Source organism: Herpailurus yagouaroundi, unplaced genomic scaffold (genome assembly GCF_014898765.1).
Source record: "Herpailurus yagouaroundi ecotype Mexico unplaced genomic scaffold, PumYag 191, whole genome shotgun sequence".
Lineage (NCBI taxonomy): Eukaryota > Metazoa > Chordata > Mammalia > Carnivora > Felidae > Herpailurus > Herpailurus yagouaroundi.
The window spans coordinates 16,230,743-16,255,227 of record NW_024412422.1 but is presented as its reverse complement, the minus strand read 5'-3'; the positions used below and the strand labels follow the sequence as shown (position 1 = coordinate 16,255,227).

General features: G+C 51.9%; 1 long non-coding RNA gene across 1 annotated transcript in view; it reads right to left on the bottom strand.

The window, feature by feature from the left end:
- The window catches only part of LOC121010431 (uncharacterized), a 131,370-nt gene extending 107,062 nt beyond the window's left edge, over positions 1-24,308 (bottom strand). Inside the window, exons 1-2 of the long non-coding RNA XR_005781158.1 lie at positions 24,225-24,308; positions 21,173-21,491 (exon numbers count right to left, since the gene is read on the bottom strand). This is a non-coding gene — a long non-coding RNA (uncharacterized LOC121010431). The remainder of the gene's footprint in view (positions 1-21,172; positions 21,492-24,224) is intronic.
- Between the last annotated feature and the right edge of the window lie 177 nt (positions 24,309-24,485).

The window sequence follows — 24,485 nt, the reverse complement described above, 5'->3', positions numbered from 1 at the left end:
AAAAAAAAAAAAAGCCATTATTAAAAAAGCACTTTTGAAGATCCCTTAAGCCAGACATAAGGCACCTAATACATAGCCTCACGTGAGGGGGATGCCTGGGCCTTGAGCTTCCCGAGCAAACGGAGACCAACCCAGAAGAACAGCTTCACCCCACCGCCACCCCCCACGCCCCGCAGCAGGTGCCTCTGGAGTGGAACACAGGCAGGATTATATTTAAATTATGATTTCAGCCTCCCTCTTTTCCACAAGGGCTTCAAGGTGACCTTGTGTGTGCTCGGTGCGCGTAGCAGGGGACTCCTCTGCGCCCTCTCTCTGCCAGAGGTCGGGACCGGGCACACCGCACTCCGGGGCCGAGAAGGCGCTGCAGAGACGGCCCGCAGGCGGAGGAACGAGCCTGCCCCTCTCCCGGTGAGCCGATCCGGGCTATGTGGAGGCCTGGAGGTTCAGGGGGAGCGGGAGACCCGTGCACAAGGCCTCTGCATCTGGTCGGCGGGAGAAAGGACAGAAGGTGAGGAGAGAGCCCTCGATGCTGCCGAAAATAACACGAGGATTCCGGGGGAGCCTCACGCGTCCCGCGGACTGACCTCCCTGGACTGGTCACTCGGCCTTCACGGGAATTCAGGAGTCAGGTGGCCTTGACACTGTCCGTGTGGACGGCCACCTCACGGGGCAGGCCCCAGGGAACACCTAGGCTCCCAGCTCCTGCTGTCCCTCTCCCGGCTCCCAAGGCTTCACACGGCCTGCACGCTCTCAGCCTTCAGGTTAAACTCGGTGTCCGCGAGTTTAACAGGACAAAGTGGGTGGGAGCTTTGAACAAACGGATCTCAGGGCTCTGCTCTTCTCCCGAGCCCGAGAGACGCTCGAGCTCCGCTTTCCGGGAAGGATCACTGAGCTGTTCACTCTCGCGCCCGGTCCAGCGGGGAGGTGGAGGCAGGCTCCGCGGGGTGGCTTCTGGCCACGCAGATGTAGCTCGCTCCCTCTGAGAACTGCTTCCCGGTGACACAGACGGGAATCACTCAAGGAGCAAGGCCCTGTCCGTGCCACCTGGTAGGCCCAGGACACCGGCACGTAAGCGTGTCTCATACCGACGGCTCCCGTTTGCCGATTTCCTCCCGTAACCCTCGATCCCATTCACGGAAAAGGAAGAATCCGTCCTCACGAGCCAAAGGACCACGCTTTGTGCCGTTCTCTCTTTTTTTTAAAAAACATCACAGGGGCGCCTGGGTGGCGCAGTCGGTTAAGCGTCCGACTTCAGCCAGGTCACGATCTCGCGGTCCGTGAGTTCGAGCCCCGCGTCGGGCTCTAGGCTGATGGTTCAGAGCCTGGAGCCTGTGTCTCCCTCTCTCTCTCTGCCCCTCCCCTGTTCATGCTCTGTCTCTCTCTGTCCCAAAAATAAATAAACGTTGAAAAAAAAATAATAAAATAAATAAATAAATAAAAAACATCACAGCTCACTCAGTCATGTGGTCCAACAAAGTACGGATTTTTTTTTTTTTCATTTTACAAGTATTTATTCCGTGCGGGAATACAGAGATGTCGATCACAACATTGTCGCTGAGGCAGCAAATTATGACGTAAGATAACCGAAGAGCATCACGGTGGGGGAGGGGGGGTGTGGTTCAGGGTAATTTTCATGCTGGGGGAAAGGTTTTCCTCCACGGTCGAAACAAGACGTGTGAGCACGACGTCCCCTCCTGCTGTTAGAGCTGTGCGTCCCAGCGATGTCTGGGGGCTCTGCGGTCACACTGGGCTCGTGAGCGAGTCGGTTCCCTTGACATGGTTGAATGGGAAGACCCAGGGAAGCCTCTGGATGTCACGATTTTGCTGCAGAGTCCCCCCTCCCCCACCACCAGTGGAACCACCTACCTCTGGACGTCCTACGGTAAGAGAGAACAACCCACGATGCTTCAGCCACAGTGAATCAGATGCTCTCCCTCACGGGGCTGAAAGCAAACGACAGAACTACAGGCTCTGTCCCCCGTATTTTTCGCTTGAGGTTTGAACGTGCTCCAGGACAGAGATTTCCAGACGCCCTGCGGTTGAAGTGAGCTGGCCGACTGAGAGTCTCCCCCAACGGCTGTGACGGACGGGGATCTTGGAATGGGCACCACCAGCCTGCTCGCCCAACTTTTTCCCTTTGGAGGAACCCTTGAGGAAGAGGCAGGAGCCAGTTCCGGACGAAGTCTGGCTCATCCGGGCTTCCAGGAAGGCATCACCCCCGTGTCCCAGCAGGGGTGAAGGCAAGCCCCCCCCCCCCCCCCCCCGTGCGATTCTTCATTCGCTCAGTCACTCGTTCCCACAATGGCTTTCTTTCCAGCACTGTGGATTTAAAGGTGTTTGTGGCGGAGAGAACGGAGAACAGAGACCGCAGCAAAGTATATGCGACCAGCGCCGTACCCCAAACAGAGGGCGCTGAGAGGCGTTAATGTTTTAGAGCAGGGGAGGGCCTGGTCCAGAGACGCACATTGGCCGGACCACTTCTGCAGCCCTGGAAGATACATGCTCACTAAGACGGGTGGACAGAGGGGCGCCTGGCGGCTCAACCGGTTAGGTGTCCAACTTCGGCTCAGGTCATGATCTCGCGGTTCGTGGGTTCGAGCCCCGCGTCGGGCTCTGGGCTGACAGCTCGGAGCCTGGAGCCTGCTTCGGATTCTGCGTCTCCCTCTCTCTCTGCCCCTCCCCCACTTGCACTGTATCAAAAAATGAATAAATGTTAAAAAAAATTTTTTTAAAAGATTTCCAATCGAGGGGACCTGGGTGGCTCAGTCAGTTAAGTGTCCGACTTTTTGGCTCAGGTCATGATCTCACAGCTCGTGGGTTCAAGCCCCACGTCGGGCTCTGTGCCGACAGCTCGGAGCCCGGAGCCTGCTCCGGATTCTGTGTCTCCCTCTCTCTCTGCCCCCCTTGTGCGTGTGCTCTGTCTCTGTCTCTCAAAAATAAATAAGCGTTTAAAAATCAAAGGACTGCTGCCTAGCAGGTGCCACGCTGGCCTTGCACATAAAATGCATGTCTCGCACTTGCCTCATGAATCATTTCTAGTTTCTCCATTGCAGTCTTCAAATCTGCACTGAAAAGCATGAGCACAATAATAACCAATTTGAAAAATGTTGTCGAAATCTTTATGGCAACCATGAGCTCAAGTAACTTTCGCCACCTTAAACAGAATTAGGTCATTCCTGGATAAAAAGGCACGGAGAATCAAAGCCTCCCGCAGCAGTGCAGCCGGTAATGGAACAATCCGGAAGCCCAGTGACGGAGCCACGTGTTACCCAGTCAGCACACAGTCACCGCTTCCCAAGCGCACACTCGTTCATCACCACATACATACGGGCTCCTGCTGCATGAGCGCCCGGGTGATCGCCTGCGTCTGGGTGGTGGGGTGGTGGCCCCCATGGGTGAGGCTTAAAAGGGGCTGTGGACGTGCTGCTACTTTCTATTTCCCCCGGGACTTCCCACAGGTCCTCACGCCGTTGTTTTTACTCCAGCGACTGTCTTCATTATGCTAACTGGACGTATCCATAAAATCATTTTGTTCCTAAAAAGGTACGATCAGAGGAGAACTGGTCACTGGTGAAAGGCGATCCTCACATGTCCCCTTTCCTCCGGGAGATACGGGGAGGGGAGCAGTGAATGGCTCTGCCTTTGAAAACTAAGGTGCGTTTACCAGCACCCAGAAGGAGCTCTAATGTGCATTTTGCCAAGCGCGTGTCACTTCTCTGTTTCACGGACATGCTGGGAACCAGGGTGCTGTCTGCTGCGGGGACCGCGAGCAATGGAAACGGGGCAGATGTGTCCGGGCAGGTGTGGATGGGACCTGGACACGGGGAGGGGTCCCCACGAGGTGGAGGGGGCTGGGGAAGCCCAGGGGACCCGGGAGGAAGCGAGCAGTCCTGGTCACACTGGGAGGAGGGCAGGAGGGGGCACACAGTCCTCAGGAGGAACCAGACCCAGCCCACCCCTGCTCGGCGTAAGGTTTTCTTTCTTTTGTTATTTATTTAGAATTTGTTTATGTTTATTTATTTTTAAGAGAGAGACAGACAGAGCGTGAGCTGGGGAGGGGCAGAGAAAGAGGGAGACACAGAGTCGGAAACAGGCTCCAGGCTCCGAGCTGTCGGCACGGAGCCCGATGTGGGGCTCGAACCCACAGACCGCGAGATCAAGACCTGAGCTGAATGCACTGAAGCTGAATGAAAAGCAGTGCGAGGTTTTCAAAGCTCACTTCCTGAGGACGATTCCAAGTAGCTGGAGGCTCCTGCCACTGGGAACAGACGCACAGAGGAGCTCAGAGCCCAGGCTGCTCACGTCTTGCCCTGATCCTAAACAACATTCACAACGCTGATTTTTACTGCTACTCCTAAATTTATGATTATGTGATTATGATCAGCAATCTGCTACAGGACATCGGACATCTCCGTGCCACCCACCGTGAGCCAGCATAAATTCACCACCTAGGCCTCACCAGCACAAAAGTCAAACCAGTTCACGTCTGAGTCCCCTGTGCAGGTCAGAGCCACAGGGTACCGGGTTCCACCACCGTCCGGGCACGCTGGGTGAGAGCTCTCCAGTCAGACCGTCCAGCGCCCCGCTGGCGACAGGAATGGCTTTTGCCTACAAACCCCGTGAAGCCTCGTGTTGTCTGGGGTGCTGGGTTCTGGGCACTAGGGATGTCCAGGGAGTCCTGAACTTGCCCACGATGGGGACAGGATGCTGAGAAGTCCCAGAGCCCAGACGGGTGTCCCTCCCAGCCGGACCAAGGGCAAGCATCGTGTCGTTGCCGTGGACGGCTGCATTCTCTGGACGTGCCAAAATGCCCTCTGGGCACCGCTCTGGGGTCGGCCTGCCTCCCTGCTGATGCTGATAAGGACAAAGGCAGACACCAGCCCCCACCACCCTTTTTCCAACTCACGGCGTATTTCATCGAGACTGAGCAAAAACCCTCATTGCCTGAGCGCATACATCTTTCTCCTTTGCACGTAGACGTAACGTGCAAAAAGTGTCTGTAGCCTTTGTTTTTTTTAATCTGGTTGCTCAGTAGCTGAGCCACGCCTGTCCCCGTACCTCGGGGAAGGGATGACAGGGGGAAGCGAGCCAAGCAGAAGTCTGAGATACCCCACACTGCAAACACGACTCTACAGAACATGCCATTTCATCCCAGGCATTGTACATCTGAGAAACCTAATAAGGTTCACTATCCTTATGAGTTGGCTTCAGGAGAAAACAGTTTAGGCTCGGCGGTATTCGCAGCCTTCACTACAAAAAATAAAATACCCACAACTGGGCAAAACATGTCGGTGACCTCCCTCCCTCTGCACAGACACGCCCGCTGCACACGTGACCTTCTATTTAGGTCTCTGAAGGACACTCCTTGCACACGCACTTGTTGGCCGAGCCCCTCAAGTACGAAATCACGTAAGGACGGGAAAGCTGTCGGTGGCAGAAAATACCCGTTGCCGAACCGGTGGCCAATAAGCTAGTCTCACGGGAAGGAGCGACAGCCACCGTCACCAGTCACGTCAACATCTTCGATGCCTTCCTGCCCTATGGAACGGAGGCCCCTCCTTGCCTGCGCTTTGACCTCGGCGCTGGTTGGCCACACAGCTCTGTCTGTCCACGCCGTCCTTCCGAAAACAGTCATTTCCTTCTCTTCACTCAGTGTACTGGTGTTCATCCTTTCAGACCCAGCTCAAGGGTTAGACTCCAAGAAGCATGGACTCCCATGGGTCCACAGAGCTCTGACCTACCTCTTTCGTGTCGGTGTGCATTTAATAGCAAACTGTCGTTCAATACTTAATCACTTAATTGGTTATTTAACACCCTTCCCCTCCAAACTCCGTAATTCCTCTAATATTAAGGATGTTTATCTTGATTGTTACTGTAAGCCCTTGGCAACTGGAGCTATACTGCCAGTAAGAGTTTACTTGATCACCCAGGGAGTGAGCCCCACAGGCTGTTGGGAAAGTAAATGCTCACTTTTCCAGGTGCCTGGGTGGAACAGCCCTGACCGGTGAGACACAACCCGGTATTAGATGGGGGCTTCTGGAACCGCTTGACTGTCCTGATAAAAGAGACCAGCATCGCTGGGTTCAGCGTCTTCCACCCTACTTCCTGCCTTGAACACGGCTGCGATGCTTGGCATTAGGCAGCCATGCTGTGACCACGAGGGAAAGTCAGGGACGATCATATGGTACGAGGGCCTACTATTTTTGAAAACCCAAACTGATGCCAGCAGCTGCCTAGATCTGGACATCTTGCTGAGCAAGCGAAACAAAGCACTGTCTCAAGTGGGTTAAGTTACCTGAGTTTCCGATTACTTGCAGTGAAAGCATCTCTAACAGATAGCAGTACGTGTTGGGTTAAGATATCCCAACGCCCCGAGATTTAATCACCTGAAATTAAAAAGGAGATCCGATATCTCTCACACTCGGTACCGCTGAAACTGATTCTTAAGGCAATCCACACTCTGATAACTGGTAGAGAGAGAAGAGTTGAAAAACACACAGTTACAAAGAGGGCGCTTTAATTGATATGCTGGTCTCACTGAGAGGCAGGATCTCCCTTCCTCTGCCTCCGACGGTACTACGAGTAGGTCAGCCACAACTCGCAAAACCTAGAAACCATGAGGTACAGCGAGTGATGTATAGTTTTTAAAGCAGCCACCTGCGGCTCCTTTATTCCCCGATGTTAATTATGCAAGTAATTACTAACCAATCGACATCCGCGTACTTGAATCCTGATCACGTCTGTTCGTTTTCTTCAGCATTAAAAAAAACAAAAGTTAAAGAACAATGTTTCTCTAATCTATGACTAGCTACATTTACCTCCAAAAATATCCGTCCTTCAGTCACACGGAGCACTTTTTTTTTAAATATGAAATTTATTGTCAAACTGGTTTCCACACAACACCCAGTGCTCATCCCAACAGGTGCCCTCCTCAATACCCATCACCCACCCTCCCCTCCCTCCCACCCCCCATCAACCCTCAGTTTGTTCTGTTTTTAAGAGTCTCTTACGCTTTGGCTCTCTCCCACTCTAACCTCTTTTTTTTTTTTCCTTCCCCTCCCCCATGGGTTTCTGTTAAGTTTCTCAGGATCCACATAAGAGTGAAAACATACGGTATCTGTCTTTCTCTGTATGGCTTATTTCACTTAGCATCACACTCTCCAGTTCCATCCACGTTGCTACAAAGGGCCATATTTCATTCTTTCTCATTGCCACGTAGTACTCCATTGTGTATATAAACCACAATTTCTTTATCCATTCATCCGTTGATGGACATTTAGGCTCTTTCCACAATTTGGCGATTATTGAGAGTGCTGCTATAAACATTGGGGTACAAGTGCCCCTATGCATCAGCACTCCTGTATCCCTTGGGTAAATTCCTAGCAGTGCTATTGATGGGTCATAGGGTAGGTCTATTTTTAATTTTTTGAGGAACCTCCACACTGTTTTCCAGAATGGCTGCACCAGTTTGCGAGCTGTAATCATCAAGACAGCATGGTATTGGCACAAAACAAGACACATAGACCAATGGAACAGAGACTCCAGAACTGGACCCACAAAAGTATGGCCAACTAATCTTTGACAAAGCAGGAAAGAGTATCCAGTGGAAAAAAGACAGTCTCTTTAACAAATGGTGCTGGGAGAACTGGACAGCCACATGCAGAAGAATGAAACTAGACCAGTTTCTTACACCATTCAAAAAATTAATTCAAAATGGATAAAGGACCTGAATGTGAGACAGGAAACCATCAAAACCCTAGAGGAGAAAGCAGGAAAAAAACCTCTCTGACCTCAGCGGCAGCAATTTCTTACTTGACACATCCCCAAAGGCAAGGGAATTAAAAACAAAAAGGAACTATTGGGACCTCATGAAGATAAAAAGCCTCTGCACTGCAAAGGAAACAATCAACAAAACTAAAAGGCAACCGACGGACTGGGAAAAGATATTTGCAAATGACATAGGAGACAAAAGGGCTAGTATCCAAAATCCATAAAGCACTCACCAAACTCCACACCCGAAAAACAAATAATCCAGTGAAGGAATGGGCACAGAGCACTTTTTACAGTCATTGGAGGCGTCACTGGTAGAGTACACATTGGCATCACATTCCAAGAGCTATTAATTAGGCAAGACTTGGCCGTTTTCGCTCCACTCAAAGTTCATTCCCCACATCCCAACCTCTCGGCGATGGCTGTATTTTTAGCCAAGCTCAACCACTGTGATCACAGAATCAGGATCGGAGACTGAATTTCTTACGGAAATCAAGAGTGAGCGGGAGTTTTCACGTGCACATATACACACAGGCTGTCTTTTTTTTTTTTTTGTATCTGAGTTCAAATATCACACCATATTCTGTTCCAACTGCAATAAAATTTCTGACACGACATCCGTTATATGTGAAATTTACATACAAATGGCAAGTAAGTAGAACCTGGCTGCTGTTTCTTGGTCTGTGGTTCTTCTGGTCAGTAAATCCTATTAGGGGCTTCATTAGCCTGCTTGGCGAGGGAAATGCTTTTTCTGATCCTGTGACTTGAGCTGTGCAATCCGGCCCAGCTGCAAAATGGAATCTAACTCCTATGGCTTTTTTTTTTTCCCTCCAGCACAAAGGCACCAAAATTGAGTTATTGAATTTACGCTGTAAGCAGAGCTAGGAATATCTGCCCAGTCTCATTTCTCATTAGGCCGCAAATGTTCTCCTTTCTTCCCTCCATTCCAGCACATAATCAGAACTGGCTAGCCAGCACGAACGTATACGAGTTGACCAATTAAGACCTGGAAATTCTGCAAGCGGCCGTAAGGCCGAGCCAGACGAAAGGGAAGGGGTCTGCAGGAGCAGTTGCATCAGGAAGCCGGGCAAGAAAGCCCCACAGAACGTCCTTAGGGACGGAGGCTCCCTCTCTCCCACTTTCAGGCCGGATCCCGGCAAGAAGCAGGTCAGAGTCGCATAACCAACAAATGACGAGCAGTCCCCGGTTACCGCTACCCGTCACGACCGGCTACCTTCCGTTTCTAGACAAGGAAAGAAAAATCCTGTGTTGAGAGGAGGTGAACTGAGGTGTGCACCCTACCAACCCTAAAAATAACTCAAATACTGGAAAACTCCCGTGTGCCTCGGTGGAGTTCAAGTTTAAGAAGTTATTTCAGATTTCCGTTTATTATTTTTTTTTTTTTTTGAGAATTAAAAAAGAACTATTAACGCATTAAAAAAACAACAACAGGGGCGCCTGGGTGGCGCAGTCGATTGAGCGTCCGACTTCAGCCAGGTCACGATCTCGCGAGGTCTCACGTGATCTCGCGTGAGTTCGAGCCCCGCGTCGGGCTCTGGGCTGATGGCTCAGAGCCTGGAGCCCGTTTCCGATTCTGTGTCTCCCTCTCTCTCCGCCCCTCCCCCGCTCATGCTCTGTCTCTCTCTGTCCCAAAAATAAATAAAAACGTTGAAAAAAAAATTAAAAAAAAAACAAACAACAACAATAAACCCAGGAGGTGTTAACATAAGTGACATATTTATGGAAAATAACTGGTTTTTTTTTTAAATAAAAAAATCTGTGCCAAGAGGGGCACAGTTTCACATTTTTGCAAATCTCTGATGTCTGACTCAGGAGAAGACAATTGGATTCTCACACAAGTTTCTGCATTCAGTCTGTTGTAATACCACACATCATGCAGCGTCTGGAAAATTCCACTGTATACACATGAATAATCCAGAAAAGAGAAAGCAAGTAACATGCGGCTGCTGATAATAATGGTGATGGGTAAAGAGTCTTAGGAACCCCAGGGGTCCCTGGAGCCCCACTCTGAGAACCACTGCTTTAGATCAACAACATTTCGTGGATGAGCGGCATCCTTTGGGCCCAAAAGGCCAGTCACCAGCACTCTGACATCCACTGGGTTGGAAAGCCCTTCGCAAGAGGCTCTGTTTGGCTCAGGTTCCCATCACACCCTCCGCCACGTACCTTTCACCCATTCCTCCGGAAACTCTGCCGAAAGAGGGAAGTGGCCCACTTTTAGCATCTCTAAATTGGTTCCACCAAACCTTCGTGTAGGAAGACGTAGAAACTGAGGCCCAAAGAAATCACGTTATGTCCCCAAATCTAAGCCCTGGTGAGTGGGACCAGAAGACGGGCTGTAAAGTCAAGGAAGGTGATCACGGACGAGTCCCCAGCCCTCAAGTGCCTTCGTGACGGTTTGGATGAACCAGGTCTACGGCTCATATGTTAATCTGCTCCGTCTTCCCCAATGGACTGAGGGATCCTGGGATGTCAGACTTTAAGGGAGAAGATATTCCAGAGAGATGAGTCTCGGGGAGTCAGAGAGTCTGGATACGCCTCTCTTTCCTTGCTAACCATTTCTTCCGCAGACATCCTAAAGGAAAGTCCCTGATGAGGAAACCCAAAGTCCAGAGCGGGGTCCCCTGTGTCACCCACGTGTCAGGCGGAGGCACCACAAACCGATCCGTCCCACCACGACATCTGCCCTCCTGAAATCTTCACATTGGCGATAAACGAGCACAAACGAAAAACAGGAGAGTCCTACAGGTGGGACACAGAATAGGAGTCCTGACCTCAGCATCTCAGGTTTGATGGGGCTCGTCAGATCCCACGTTATTACTTCCTACCACAAGGTCCCACAGCACACGAGTTCACTGCTGGCTCTGAAAGCTGAAGGGGTGTTTGTCCCACAAATATTTACATGGTAAGCCCTGTCCTTGGTCCTGGGTAAAGCTGAGGAACTCGGGCACGATCCGTGCCTGCATGACGCTGATGTTCTAGTGAGGGTCACGGATGCTAAATAAATAAGCGATAAGATGACCCCACGGGCTAATAAATACAGTGCAGAAAACGAAGCTGGGTCATGGGAGAGACTGCCTCGCATGGGGCCTCTTTGGCCTGGAACAACAGGGCTCTTAAGAAAGGGGGTGTCGGGGCGCCTGGGTGGCGCAGTCGGTTAAGCGTCCGACTTCAGCCAGGTCACGATCTCGCGGTCCGTGAGTTCGAGCCCCGCGTCAGGCTCTGGGCTGAGGGCATAGAGCCTGGAGCCTGTTTCCTATTCTGTGTCTCCCTCTCTCTCTGCCCCTCCCCCGTTCATGCTCTGTCTCTCTCTGTCCCAAAAATAAATAAATGTTGAAAAAAAAAATTTAAAAAAAAAAAAAAAAAGAAAGGGGGTGTCGAGGGGCGGCCGGGTGGCTCAGTCGGTTAAGCTTCCGACTTCGACTCAGGTCATGGTCTCACGGTTTGTGAGTTTCAGCCCCGCGTCGGGCTCTGTGATGACAGCTCGGAGCCTGGAGCCTGCTTGGGATTCTGTGTCTCCCTCTCTCTCTGCCCCTCCCATGCTCACGCTCTGTCTCTCTCTGTCTCAAAAATAAATAAATGTTTAAAAAAAAGGGAGGGGGGTGTCGGGGCTTGTAACCCTCTGAGGAGGAGAAGCCAGGTCCGCAGAGGTCCAGGCACACAGCGCTCTCAGCAGACGGCAGAACGATCACAAACCACCTTGAGATGGGAACCAGCGTGGAGATTCACGGAACCCCCCGGAAGTCCACGTGGCTGGACGGCAGGAGCAGGGACGTTGCAAGAGGAGGTCGGAGAGGATGGTGAGGTTTCGGAGAAGAGCCTGAGTTTGGGGGTGCTGAGTTTGGATTTCCTCGCAGTCCACCGTGACTCATCCATTCCAAACCAAATCCTTCTCAAATTCGCAGAGAGAAGAACTGGCCCTTTCTACTTTATACCCAAGCAAAATTGCAAATGCTCGAATCAGCATTAAATCAGATCCCAAGCAATTCAAAATGGTCACTTTGCTGGCTCAGTGAAACTTCTCTTTCCTCCAGACAAACAGCTCCTAACATTGATCCTGACGCCCCAACCCCAAGGGCGGGTAGAAAGCTCCTTTAGCTAAACCCAGTGGAGCCCAAATACTGCATAAAAGTTTTCATTGCCACTTAGAGGCGAAAGCTGCAATGTATTTATTAAATATGAATGCAAATGTATTGCCATGGTAAGAACAAAACTCACCGCTAAGGACCCTGCAGGTTGGTGCAAGATTTTTAATATAGTATTTCAAATGTAATTCAATTCAACAAATATTTAATGAGCTCTAACAAGCTGCCAGTTCTGTGCTGGGGATGCGGAGAGCCCCAGTCGGCAACGCTCGGCAAGCAGCGTGTAATCAAAGTGACAGACACATTTTCAGACAGTAAGTTCTGGCGTTGTGAACAAAACGCAGGCAGCAAAGAGAAGGGTGTGATAAACATTTGCAAAGAGCTGCACGGACCTAGACCGCGTGGATCAAAACGCACGCACTTTTGCATAATTAAAGTATCTCATTCTATAATTAGGGATTATAAATTATAATGGCATGAAATACATTCTCTTCTTCCTTTCTCTTATGAAGTGATCCCTGAAGTCATCTGTCTAAATGACAGTGAACAGGAGTCAACCTAACCCATGACACAAGTATTTTAAAGCTGGAATGGGGCGCCTGGGTGGCTCAGTTGGTGAAGCGTCCGACTTCGGCTCGGGTCACGATCTCACGGTCCGTGAGTTCGAGCCCCGCGTCGGGCTCTGGGCTGATGGCTCAGAGCCTGGAGCCTGCTTCCGATTCTGTGTCTCCCTCTCTCTCTGCCCCTCCCCCGTTCATGCTCTGTCTCTCTCTGTCTCAAAAATAAATAAAACGTTAAAAAAAAATTTTTTACAAGTATTTTTAAGCTGGAATTGTTGGAGATAAAGGCACAGCCCATTTAGAAGGGATCCACTGTAAGCAGATCCCCACACAACGCGCCTCTGGTTGCACTGAAATCACAAAATGTGCCCTGTATGCCTGCTTGGAGCTGGCCCTTTGGATTTTTTTTTTTTTTTAAAGAATTGCTTACTGCATGGGGTCATGGCAAAGAAACTATCCAACTATAAAATGTGGAATAGCTAAACTGAACCAGCTACCTAGTAATGAGGTTTTTTTTACTAAAAAAAAAAAAAAAATAGAATAGATCTACTTGGCAGACAAGTCGGTTTGTTGTTACTATTACTCTAAGTAAAACACAAAAGCAAACACAAAAACCTCTCAAGTGAGCAAAGCCCCACAGGGAAAACTGAGAGGTCCTTTAGACCCTCGAGAAAGAGCCCAAGCTACACTTCTGCCTTTGCACAGGGTCAGGCTTCTGTCAGCATCTCTGACGCGAGGAGACTTGAGTAAGACAGGTGGCCCCGTGTGGCTCGGCAGGGCTCCTGGGTGTCTCTCTGGGCTCCGAGGCTCCTTCAGATCCCCCCTCGCACGGATGGCCTGTCAACTGCTCTGCCCCAGGGCCTTTACACCTGTCGGCCTCATGCGCCCGTACTGCTCTCCCTCGGACTCGGCGGCTGGCTCCTGCTCCTTGTCCAGATGTCTCCGCGAAGCCTTCCTTCCTAAAGCACGATTTCTGACGCGCTCTCCTCACCACCTACGTCCTGCTGACAACGCTCGCTTATTCCCAGGGTTCACATCCTGCACCGCCTATGCAGCGACTTTCCCGCTACGGTGCAGACACCTCGGGAGCAGGACGTGGTCGGCCCTGGTTCTGCTGGGTCCCTTGTGGCCTAGAAGTGAGCCTTGCGCCGTGGGAGGCCTGAGCCTCCGGACGCGGCAGGAGAAGAAACCAAGGCCGAGTCCCCAACGAGCGACTCATCCAGAGCTGGGGAGCCAGGGAAGTTGGGGATCCCACCCAGACGGTCCTAGCCAGGAGGCCCCACTGCCCCCACTCACACCCGTGGGAAGCAGCTCAGGGAGAAGTTAGGCCACCAGCCTCGCTGAGCCAGGGGCGGCTTCTTCTGTCCCCTGGGGGGGGGAGGGGACAGACACACACGTGCTGTGCTAGCAGCAGGCTACCCGTCTGCACGGGGACGGTCAGGAGCTCCGGTCAGAGGTCGGAGGACCCCAACTTTCCCTTCACCCTAGCCACGCACAGTGCTTCAACACTCTGATTAGCCCCTGTGACCGGCAATGCCCCACACGATGTCCGTGACCTAATCCCTGCGACCTGTGAGGCCGTTACCCTGCCTGGCAGAGGAAGGCTTGCACGTGGCACTAAGGTCAGGGGCTGGAGACAGGCAGCCTGTTCTGGACTATCCCGGGGGGCCCCCATCACCTGAGCCCTTAAAAGTGCAAGAAGGCGGCAAGAGAGTCGGCCGGAGACGGGTAATGGCAGGAGAGGCGGGAAGCACGACGGGGACTCACCTGCCATTGCTGCTTTGAGAGGAAGGGGGCCACGGGCCCAGGAACGAGGGCCTCCTCTGCAAGCTGGGCACGACCCTCAGGGGACCGCCAGCAAGGGAGCCGGGGCCCCCAGCCCGCCACCGTCAGAAACAACCCGAATGCGCGACAAAACGCAATTCTCCGGAGCCTCCAGAGGAAACGCAGCCGCGCAGAGACCTTGACTTCAACCCGGTGCGGCTTTTCACCGACTTCCAGCTTCCCAAACAACGTCTGCTGTTTGCAGGCGCTAACTTTGCGACCGAACGGCAATGCAGACTGAGGCAGAAAACAATGTTTTGCTTACTCGACAAGAAGTCCCACGAATGGATCGGCTCACGTTGGCAGAGGCAGCAGCAGAGGCTGTGTCGGGTGTCCTCGTCAATCAGATGCACCTCGATTGGCAAGAGCAGGGACAGCAGACAGCGCCCTGGCTTCAACCTCAGCTCGGCGCACTGTGGCCGTCAGCCGCGGAGATGCACCCAGCCATGGGCACCCGTGTGACCAACAGGGGCATCGAGAGAAACCCCATGGAAGAGCCCTCGGTTTTCTCTCTGGGAAACCAATCTGTTTCGATTTGGTCTGTGTGGGTTGGACGGAGCCCAAAGGTTCCAGGGGTGGACATGTGACCGGGCAGAGCCAATCAGAATATCCCATCCTCTGGGTTGTAGTCATTGGTTCAGGGGTGAGCCTCTGGCTCAGATCAGACCAATGACAGGCAGTTCTGGGATCTTCGCGGCATCCTCGGTGTTTAGGACAGCAGCTGGCACATAGTAGGTGCGCAATAAACGGCATTTAATACATGAATGAAAATTCATGTGCGCTGCTGTTCAGTTGCAAGCAAATCAAACTTTCCAAATGTATGCTCTTATGTTGGCAATGGTTTAAGTAATGTTTGGAATCACTATCGCTGTAAGCGTGCTTACTTGTTTTTTGGAAACACAGGATGTTTCCCTTCAGGGAGCGAATGTTTCTACCAGGACAAGCATGATATTTCTGTTGCTTCCTGCCGTAGCCCCAGTATCTAGAATTCCTGGGACACTGTAGGCACAGGAAAAGCTCATGGAATGAATGAATGGCGCTCTCTATTCCTGGCCTCAGTACTGTCGCTCTCCCTGGGTGTTACGTTTGGAGTTGTCTGGGAATTTAGCTCAGATTCTGATTCTTTGACTTGGGAACAGTGAACACGCTTATATACAACACCCTGAGTCTCACGGAACCAGAAGCAGGTGCCGACAACAACTCTTCGGCCTCTGAGAAAGCCCCAGCCACTGGTGGGGGCCGCTGATGCAAGATTCGGGTCAGTGGACCAAACAGGTAACGTGCATCACATGCTAAGCTGAGCCGCAGCATGCGTTAGACCATCTATGTCTCCGATCGCTTCAGGAAAAGCTTCTTGTCTCATTTCCCCTCAAGGGAAATGCCCCCCCTTTCCCAAAAGACAAGCAAACTTAGAGAGACAATAATTCTGAGAGAAAAATGTACCAGACTGACCACAGTAACCCATCGCCTAATTGCCATTTTATACACCATATACTATATGGTGTATAAACACAACACCCATGCCCCCACCCAGCTCGGAAATAAGACGCAGATGTGCTGAAGTTCCTGGGGACCCCCACCTCGTCCCACCCACCTCCTGCCCTCCCCAGAGATAGCCGCTATCCCGACGCTTGTACGATTTCCACGTTTATATTTGGTTTCATACTGTCACTGCCTAATTGCGTGTTCATAAAAATGTACGAGATCGTGCTCTGTGTTTCAGGCTGCATACAATGATGCCTTGTTCTAGGCATGCCCTGGCAACTTGCTTTTTAAGTTTCTTATTCCATTTTTTTTCTTTTTTTCTTTTTTTTTTTTAACTTTTTTAACATTTATTTATTTTTGAGACAGAGAGAGACAGAGCATGAATGGGGGGGAGGGTCAGAGAGAGGGAGACACAGAATCGGAAGCAGGCTCCAGGCTCCGAGCTGTCAGCACAGAGCCCGATGTGGGGTTCGAACCCGTGAACCACAAGATCATGACCTGAGCCGAAGTCGGACGCTCAACCGACTGAGCCACCCAGGCGCCCCTCTTATTCCATTTTAAGTTTTAAAGACTTATCCACGTTAAAACGCGCAGCACCAACTAATGCTCGTGGCTGGTTGGTGTCTCCCTGTATGAATCCAGAAATGTGTATCTGCCTCTCGTTTGCGGCTCACGTGCCTGGAGATACTGCCTCTCTGAGCACGGCGGACTGGTGGGAAGTCACATTCTGGGGATGAAAAGGCTCGGCTCAGACTCGCCTTCCTTAGCTTGGCTCCCTTGTGAAAGCCACATCGCCTTTCTGAGCCTCTGTTTGCTCATCCAGAAAATGGGGATCATAACCACAAGGACTTCTACGGGCTGGGGTGAGGAATTAAGTAATACGGCGGGGTGAAAAGCAGTCCCAAGTCTTCCAAATGCTGAAACAGGACGGAGTTGAAATTCCAGGGACTGGAATGTCCAATCCCCATGTCCGAATGCCCCATGAAAAGCAGTGGACCTTCACCTGGTTGCATGCATCAAGCCAGCCCTACTCATCTGCCAAGCCTCCTCCTCCAGGAAGGTTCCTCTGGGTAGCCGTCGGGACCGCACGGCCCTCTCTCTTCTCTCAGGTCATTTCCTGTCTGCATCCTGTTCCTCCGGGACTTGAACAGCAGTGTGCACATTGAGATAGTCCCTCGCTCAGAGGGTCTATGTCCCTTGAAGCCCGCCACACAGGCCTCCATAGTAGATGCTCGGCTAAATCATGCCGACGGACGGTCTCCTCCAATGCGGCACCCAGCAAGACAGTTCTGGTGCCTTCTATGGGATCTCATTAGTATTGCTTCACTTCATTCTCTAATTCCGAAAACAGAGCTACTGAAACGGAGTGCTGTTTCTAGACTCATTTACTCAAAAGTTGCACTTTGGCCTGGGGAAAAGTACCTGTTAATGTATGCACTGGCCCTCTCTCTCCTTCCATAGAGACTGTGAGTTCCATGAGGGCCAGGACTATTTATCAGAAAAAGAGAGAGAGTCGGGGCGCCTGGGTGGCGCAGTCGGTTAAGCGTCCGACTTCAGCCAGGTCACGATCTCGCGAGATCTCGCGTGATCTCGCGTGAGTTCGAGCCCCGCGTCGGGCTCTGGGCTGAGGGCATAGAGCCTGGAGCCTGTTTCCGATTCTGTGTCTCCCCCTCTCTCTGCCCCTCCCCCGTTCATGCTCTGTCTCTCTCTGTCCCCAAAAAAATAAATAAACGTTGAAAAAAAAAATTAAAAAAAAAAAGAGAGAGAGAGAGAGAGAGAGAGAGAAGTGGGGAGGAGAGAGAGAGTGGAGAAAAGGGTGAAGGGAGGAGGGAAGGAGCGAGGAAGGGAGGAAAAATCTAACCCGGATTTGCACATAAGACATGGCCAGAGATACCTGTATGATGGAAAGTATATTCTAGCAGCCCCTAGGAACTATGCGCACAGGGGCACAAACCCCACAGCACTGGATGGGGTTTATGTAGTCAGCAGCCAGGACCTTGGGCAACTGGGGCTGGCCAGCAAGGGGCCGCCGTGGGTATGTCTGCGCCTGGATTGATTCTAATCTCTGATGATGAAAACATCGTGGGCCGGTTCTACCACGGCCTGATGTGGCTTCCGGATCCACATGTGGTTGTGGCGGTGCACAGACGCGACCTTAAATTCCACCGAGTCACAGGGTGAGAACAATCATGTCCAAGTTCTCCCGCAGCCCCTCTGATCTGGACCTCAAGGAGAGTCTCGGTTCAGGGCTAACCTGCATTGGTTCCTCTCCTTTCCAATGGAGAGAGAACAGGCCTCGGCCCACGTGCTTCGGCAGGTGACTGGGATTCGCTCGCACGCGCCCAAAGTCAGTCCTCACTCTTAGCCCCCCTGCCCCCGTCCCACGAGCTCCCACAGACCTGAGCGGCCTCTGCGACAGGGGAAAGGGCTGTTACTGGGATCCAGGAATAAATTTTCCCAGGGCCTCCTTCAAACTCTCTTAGTACCACGATCAACCCAATTCTAATACAACAGCGCCCAGCCCCCAACACCACACACCCTCCAAACAGTGCGTTACCCCTACTGCTGGACGTTTCTCAAGGCACTGTCAAGAGTTAGATACCAATACTGAGCCTGAACCTAATTACACGTCACTGAAAAAGAAATTCAATTCTTGCGGAAATTGGGGCTTCTCAAATTCAGACTGAGATATCTCGAATTCAGACTGAAATAGAACGTGACGTGTGAGGAGAAAACTCACAAGAAAAGATAGGAAAATGGCTCTTAAACATGCAAAAAAGTATCCAAACGCACTCACAGTTAGGTGAAAATTACAACAACACGGAGATCCCATTTCTCACCTAACGAACAGGCAAAAATTACAAAGCACGCGAACACACGTTGCTGGCGAGGCTGTTGGGAAACGGGCACTCTCGTATGTGGATGGTGAAGGGAGACTGGCCCAGCCCTTCTGGAGGGAAACGCGGCAAGTCTTAGGTAAACTGCTCATGCACTGATGTCTCGGCCCAGAGACCCCACTTCCAGGAAGCCGCCTGAAGATATTCCCCCAAACATATAAAAATACGCGCACACAAGCTGACTCCTTATGGCACTGTTTGTAGCCGCAAATTACCGGAGATCATGAAAAATCTCCAGACAAAGGGGAGTGCTGGAATAACCTGCGGTACATCCTCAAGCGAAGTACTAGGCAGCTACAGCAGAGGATGGGGGGTGGAGGGGTGGAATTGGGGGAGGCTGTGCCCGTCAGGAGCTGGCGCGTATGAGAAGTCTCTGTACTTCCCACTCAGTTTGGCCGTGAGCCTAAAACTGCTCTAAAGACCAAACTCTATTTAAAAGGAAGAGGGGAAGGAACAAGGAACTGAATTGGGAGTAATTTCCAGGACGTGCTGTCTATAATACACTCCCGCACACGCATCTGCTCGGTGGTGCAAAATGCTCATAGGAAGGATAAACCAGAAATGAAAGGGATTCGGGTGGTGTGGAGAGGTGGGGAAAGAAGCGGGTGGGGGAGCAGGGGGTAGAGATGAAACGGAAGGCACATCCCCCCTGAGCAGACGTCGTGGGTAGCTTTGACTCAGAACTTCAGATATCCTAAAAATAAATGCATACACCATTTTCCAAAGTCAGGATGTAGGGGTGCCTGGGTGGCTCAGTCGGTCGAGCGTCCGACTTCAGCTCAGGTCATGATCTCGCGGTTCACGAGTTCAAGCCCCGGTTCGCGCTCTGTGCTGACAGCTCGGAGCCTGGAGCCTGCCTGGGATTCTGTGTCTCCCTCTCTCTCTGCCCCTCCCCTGCTCATGCTCTGCCTCTGTCTCTCCCTCTCTCTCTCTCTCAAAAAAGATAGATAGACAGACGTGTGTGTGTATGGATACGTGCACACATACATTTCCTAGCGCCCTCTACAGAGTGGGCTTAGGCACACCCAGGGAGCCTAGCGCTGAGCCCAGTGAAATGTAGTGCTGGACCACACTCCTTAAAACCCCTGCACAGCATAAGAATGTTCTCCATTTAAAGTAAGTGGACACACAGCCAGCCAGATTTGAGGGTAAAAGGTTCAGATTGGATCTTCTAAGTAAACCTTTAAATCCTCCGGGGGTCTCATATGCAGAAAAGTTAACGCAAGGAAATACGAACCTTACATAAACTTTTCTTTAACTATAGCCAGGTTCATTACACCTCCCAGAGGTCAATTTACAACAAGCGTCAGGCGCGTTCTCTTTCTTCAGGACTGTGGCCCATCCCCCTGGGAATTGGAGGTGGTTTAGACTTCTGTTTCGCTCTGCCTCAAGCATGACGTGAGACAAATTTTGTCCAAGAGCTTATACGGAAAGTCATAAACATCAGGTGGCAGGTCCTCGTTTTGTCCCAGAACCAGCTGACCACAAAATGTTCCATCAGGATTTAGGAACACGTTATGAAGCCACAGGGACGTGTATTGAGAGAACGCCTCATGCCCGGACAAGCCATCATCCCTCTGTTTAATCTCAAAACCCACCACCGCACCATCAGTCTTTTTTCCATTAATCGGTGCCGCGGCTGCTTGTCCACATACTGAATGAGAAATGAAGCTGTATTTGCTCCAGCGTTTTCTGAGACTGCCTGCACCACTCTGCTGCAGGAGGCATGTCCTTAGAGGAGAGCGTGACAGCCTTCGTGAGGCCCGGCTACGAGCCGGCCTTGTCACTGCCCTCCTTAGGAGACATGAGCTGGGAAATGTGCAGGTGCATATCAACCCACGCATCTATGTGCACACACAACCATCCACCCATTTATCTATCTGTCCATCTGTCACCAGAGTGATTCGTACTGATACCTCCGATTTAAATAAAAATAAGTTCAAGGGTGCCCGGGGGGCTCCGTGTTCGAGCATCCGAATCTCGCTTCAGGTCAGGTCATGATCCCGTGGTTTGTGAGATCGAGCCCTGCGTTGGGCTCCACGCTGAGCATGGAGACTGCTTCGGATTCTCTCCCTCCCTCTCTCTCTCTCTCTCTCTCTCTGCCCCTCCCCCGCTTGCACACGCATTCTCTCAAAATAAATAAATGCACTTAAAATAAAAATAAAAATTAAGTTCAGAGGTTCCAAAAGAGAGCTAGAGCCCACATCCCACCGTAGGAATGTTCTACACATCAATCGTTCACCCGTTAGAGACCGCGCACGGGTTGTTTCCGGGGTGGGGTGACTGCCAATAAAGCTGCTGTGAATATTCACAGACAGGTCTGGGTGTGGGCGTAAGTTTGCATCTGCGCCCATCGCCCAGGACTGCAGTAGCTGGCCTGCCTGGTAGACGGATCTGAATTTTTAAGAACCTGCCAACTTTTCCCAGACTTTTCCCATTTTACATTCCGCCCAGCGATGCGGGACGGATCCAGTTTCTCCGCGTTCTCCCCCACATTTGGCAGTGGGTGTTATGTGTCTACCAGTGTTACCTTGAAGTCGGCGGGGAGTTGGTCACGGAAGTTAATTCGGGGACTCCGCAGGGGACCCGCGGGCAACGGAGGCTTGCTCTCGGTTGGAAGCTTCATGCTCAGGCGAGAAGCTGAGGCACCAAGAACCCGGGTGCCAGTTCTCCTGGGCTGCCATCTTGGATCCGGGGCCTTGGTCTTCCCTAGAAGCCCCGCCTCCAGACCTTCATTAGCATCCCATTGGGCAGATCCGTGTCACGTGACCCCCACGAGCTGCCAGGGTAACTGGGAACCGTGTTCCCCCTTCAGCGTGGCACGCTGCTCTGCAAACAAAGTCCGGAGGCTGGAAGTGAAGAAGGGAGACGACTTACTGACAAAGGCACTGAGCGTCAGTCACGTCAGTAAATAGCCCTCCGAGGAGGTAATCACCGAAAGAAATAAAAAACAAAACCGATAGGGTTTAAAATGGCTCCCCTTTAGGAGCAAGGCTGGGATTAAGGAGAAACCAACAAGGACAATTTCGCTTTTCGTTATATGCTTTTCTGGATGCCGGATGTTTGGTTCTTAATAAATTGTGCATAGTCCCATGAGCGGAGAGAATTTACCAATACTTGCACTCCACGCAGGTTCCTTATCCTGCTCCCATGTGACAACTGCACTTGGCATTATTTTTCCAATGCTGCAAGTACTTTCTCTGATCTGGCCTCCTCGCTGACTTAAAATGGAACCTCTCAAAAGGTGTTTCTTTTTTCTATACAGTCTCCTTGAACAAGATGAGCTATTTGCACGTATGAGTGGGAGGGGAGTATAAGACCGTTATAAAGAAAGAATTTCCAAAATAAGGATGGTTTTACACACTAAGCGTCGACCCAGTGGTGCAATGGCTTTTTTGAGTCGTAGATATGAAAGATTTGTTTTGCACCTGACTCTGGCAACTTTTTTTTTTTTTTTTATAGTAAGGTATATGGAGAAGCCTGCCTCACAGAGGATAAGTTACCCAGGCATTATAAGCTGCACTTTGTTTAAACAGCTTCTAAAGCCCGTTCTTCTCATGTGATGTGGGGCTCAATTTCTAAAGTCTGCAAGTAGGGGATCAAAATTACTCTCGAAAAGTATCTTAAATCTCCCATTAAGGACAAAACAATTTCAACTCTTAATACATCCAGCATAACCAGATTTTTTGCTAGTGTTGTGCCAGACCGCTGTTTCTTTGACCCATCTCTAGACGAACTTCAGTTTAGGCAACTTTTTTATACAATAAAAAACATAGATACACAAGTGAATGTGTGTGCACAAATACACACGCACAGACCCACACACTAAATCTTGTCTCTAAAGACTAGACTAATAATCAAAACCAACAGAGGAGGAGAGATATGGGCTGGGCTCACTCCAGGCACACACATATACTCAAATGAAACAGACCAGAAAGATAACCCCCTTACACACTACCACACCTCTGCGTATGTGAGGTCGTATTTTTTCTGGAGTTTGTGGCAAGGGGCACGATTCTAAGCTTTAGGGAACACTATTGGAGAGAACTGAGTGTATGAAGCTGTCAAGGAACCTGGCAAGGAGGGTGGATTTCTCTGGAATTCCGGGCTGTGCACGCAGACTTCTGAGAAGCAAATGCAACTTTTCAACATCGGTTGGCAACACGTCCCAGTGTTCTACCAAGTGCTCTAGCCCAGCTTAAACAGTTTCAGGAAGAAGAGAAAAAAATGATCTCCACTAAGGTGGACTTGGCTTTTGACAACCGAGTCCAGAGGCTGGGGGTGGAACCAGTGGCCCCACAAGCAAGACACAGAAATGTGTGCACCTTGCGGACAGTTGAATCCATGAGGTCCTGCAAACCCTCACCCCTGCGAGGCAGCAAGAAAGAGGTATTGTTGCTTTTTCTTCTCCTGGGTGTGCACCCCAGGACCCTGGCATAAGCTGTAGGAGCAGGCACCATCCTTGAGGAGGTGAGACCTCACTGCTGCCCGCCCCCAGACCACTGGCACCTGTGCGAGGAAAGGGCAGAGTGCAGCCAGCTGCTCCTGGGGCTGAGAGACCACCTCTCCCCGCCCCTCCCGCCAGGCGGGGGCGGTGACCCTGGCCCCACGTGCGCAGAATAAAAATAGCAAGACTCATAATGCCAGCTGATCTCTGGAAAGCTCCAGGCCCTTGCTATGTGCCCAACGTGCCCCTAAAATCCCCTCAACTCCAAAAGGCTCATTCCCTCCGTGGAGGACGGGACAGCTTCAGGTATGGGACTTCTGGAAGCCCAGTCCTGTAAGGTAGACTCACACCTGCTCTCCCCAGACCCCAGCGTCTCTGAGCGCGACCATCTGTACTGCAAGACGCCCCCGAATCACATCGGACTCAACCTGGGGTGTCGGGGATTGGGTCCCAGATTTCTGCCAAGCCAGTGTTAGCTGTGAGCTGCCTTGTGAGCGCGCCTTCTTCGGTGGTCCAAGCTCAGCTCTAGGACCTGGCGTGGAGGGAACAGATGCAAAAACCCGCGATCCGCGGGGGCTCCCCAGTCCCAGTGTGACGAGCTGCGGTACGAATGCGGGGGTCAGGATGTGATCCTGTGTTTTGCGGACGGAGGTTCACGTAACTTGCCCCACTTCCTGGAGCCTAAGTGCCACAGTGTGGTCGGTGTGGAGTGGGGGTAGACCCCATGGAAACCGTTTGGCGGGGGGACAGTAAACCCTTCCCCTTAGTCATGCCCCCTCCTCACTTCTGGGAACAGAAGCTGGTCTGGTTCCAGGTGCTTCCCAAGGTTCCGGGTAAGGCTTCTGAAGATCCTGGAACGGACTAATTTGTCCCAAACCCCTGTCCCCATCCAGGCGAAGGGCCGCCCTGAGCCCCGCAGAGGCACTGCTGGTGGCATCAGCGCCCCCACCAGAGTTCCCCAACAAACCCCAAATTGGGGCTGCCCCGCCCGCCGCAGGGCCGCGCGACAGACGCCCGCTCCAGCTTCATCTGTGCCCAGCAGCGCGCCAGCGCCAGGCTCCGCGCCGCGCACATCCCCGGGAGGTGGGCCTGGAGCGCTCCCTCAGACCCCAAGTTTTCGCCGCCCGCTCTGTACCTGCGGGGTGATCCTCGCTCCAGCGGCTCCAGCTCCAGCAGCTGCTGGCGCTCGGATCCCTGCAACTTTTCTCCAGCTTCCGGGGCCGCCCCGCCTCCCGCCTCCGCCCCGCCCACCTGCGCCCCGCCCCGGCCCCGCCCGGGTCCCACCCCGACCCCGCCCATCTGCGTCCCGGCCCTGCCCCGGTCCCAGCCCCCGCCCCGCCCGCCTGCGCCGTAGCCCCGGCCCCGCCCCTGCCTCAGGTTTCACCCCGCCCACCTG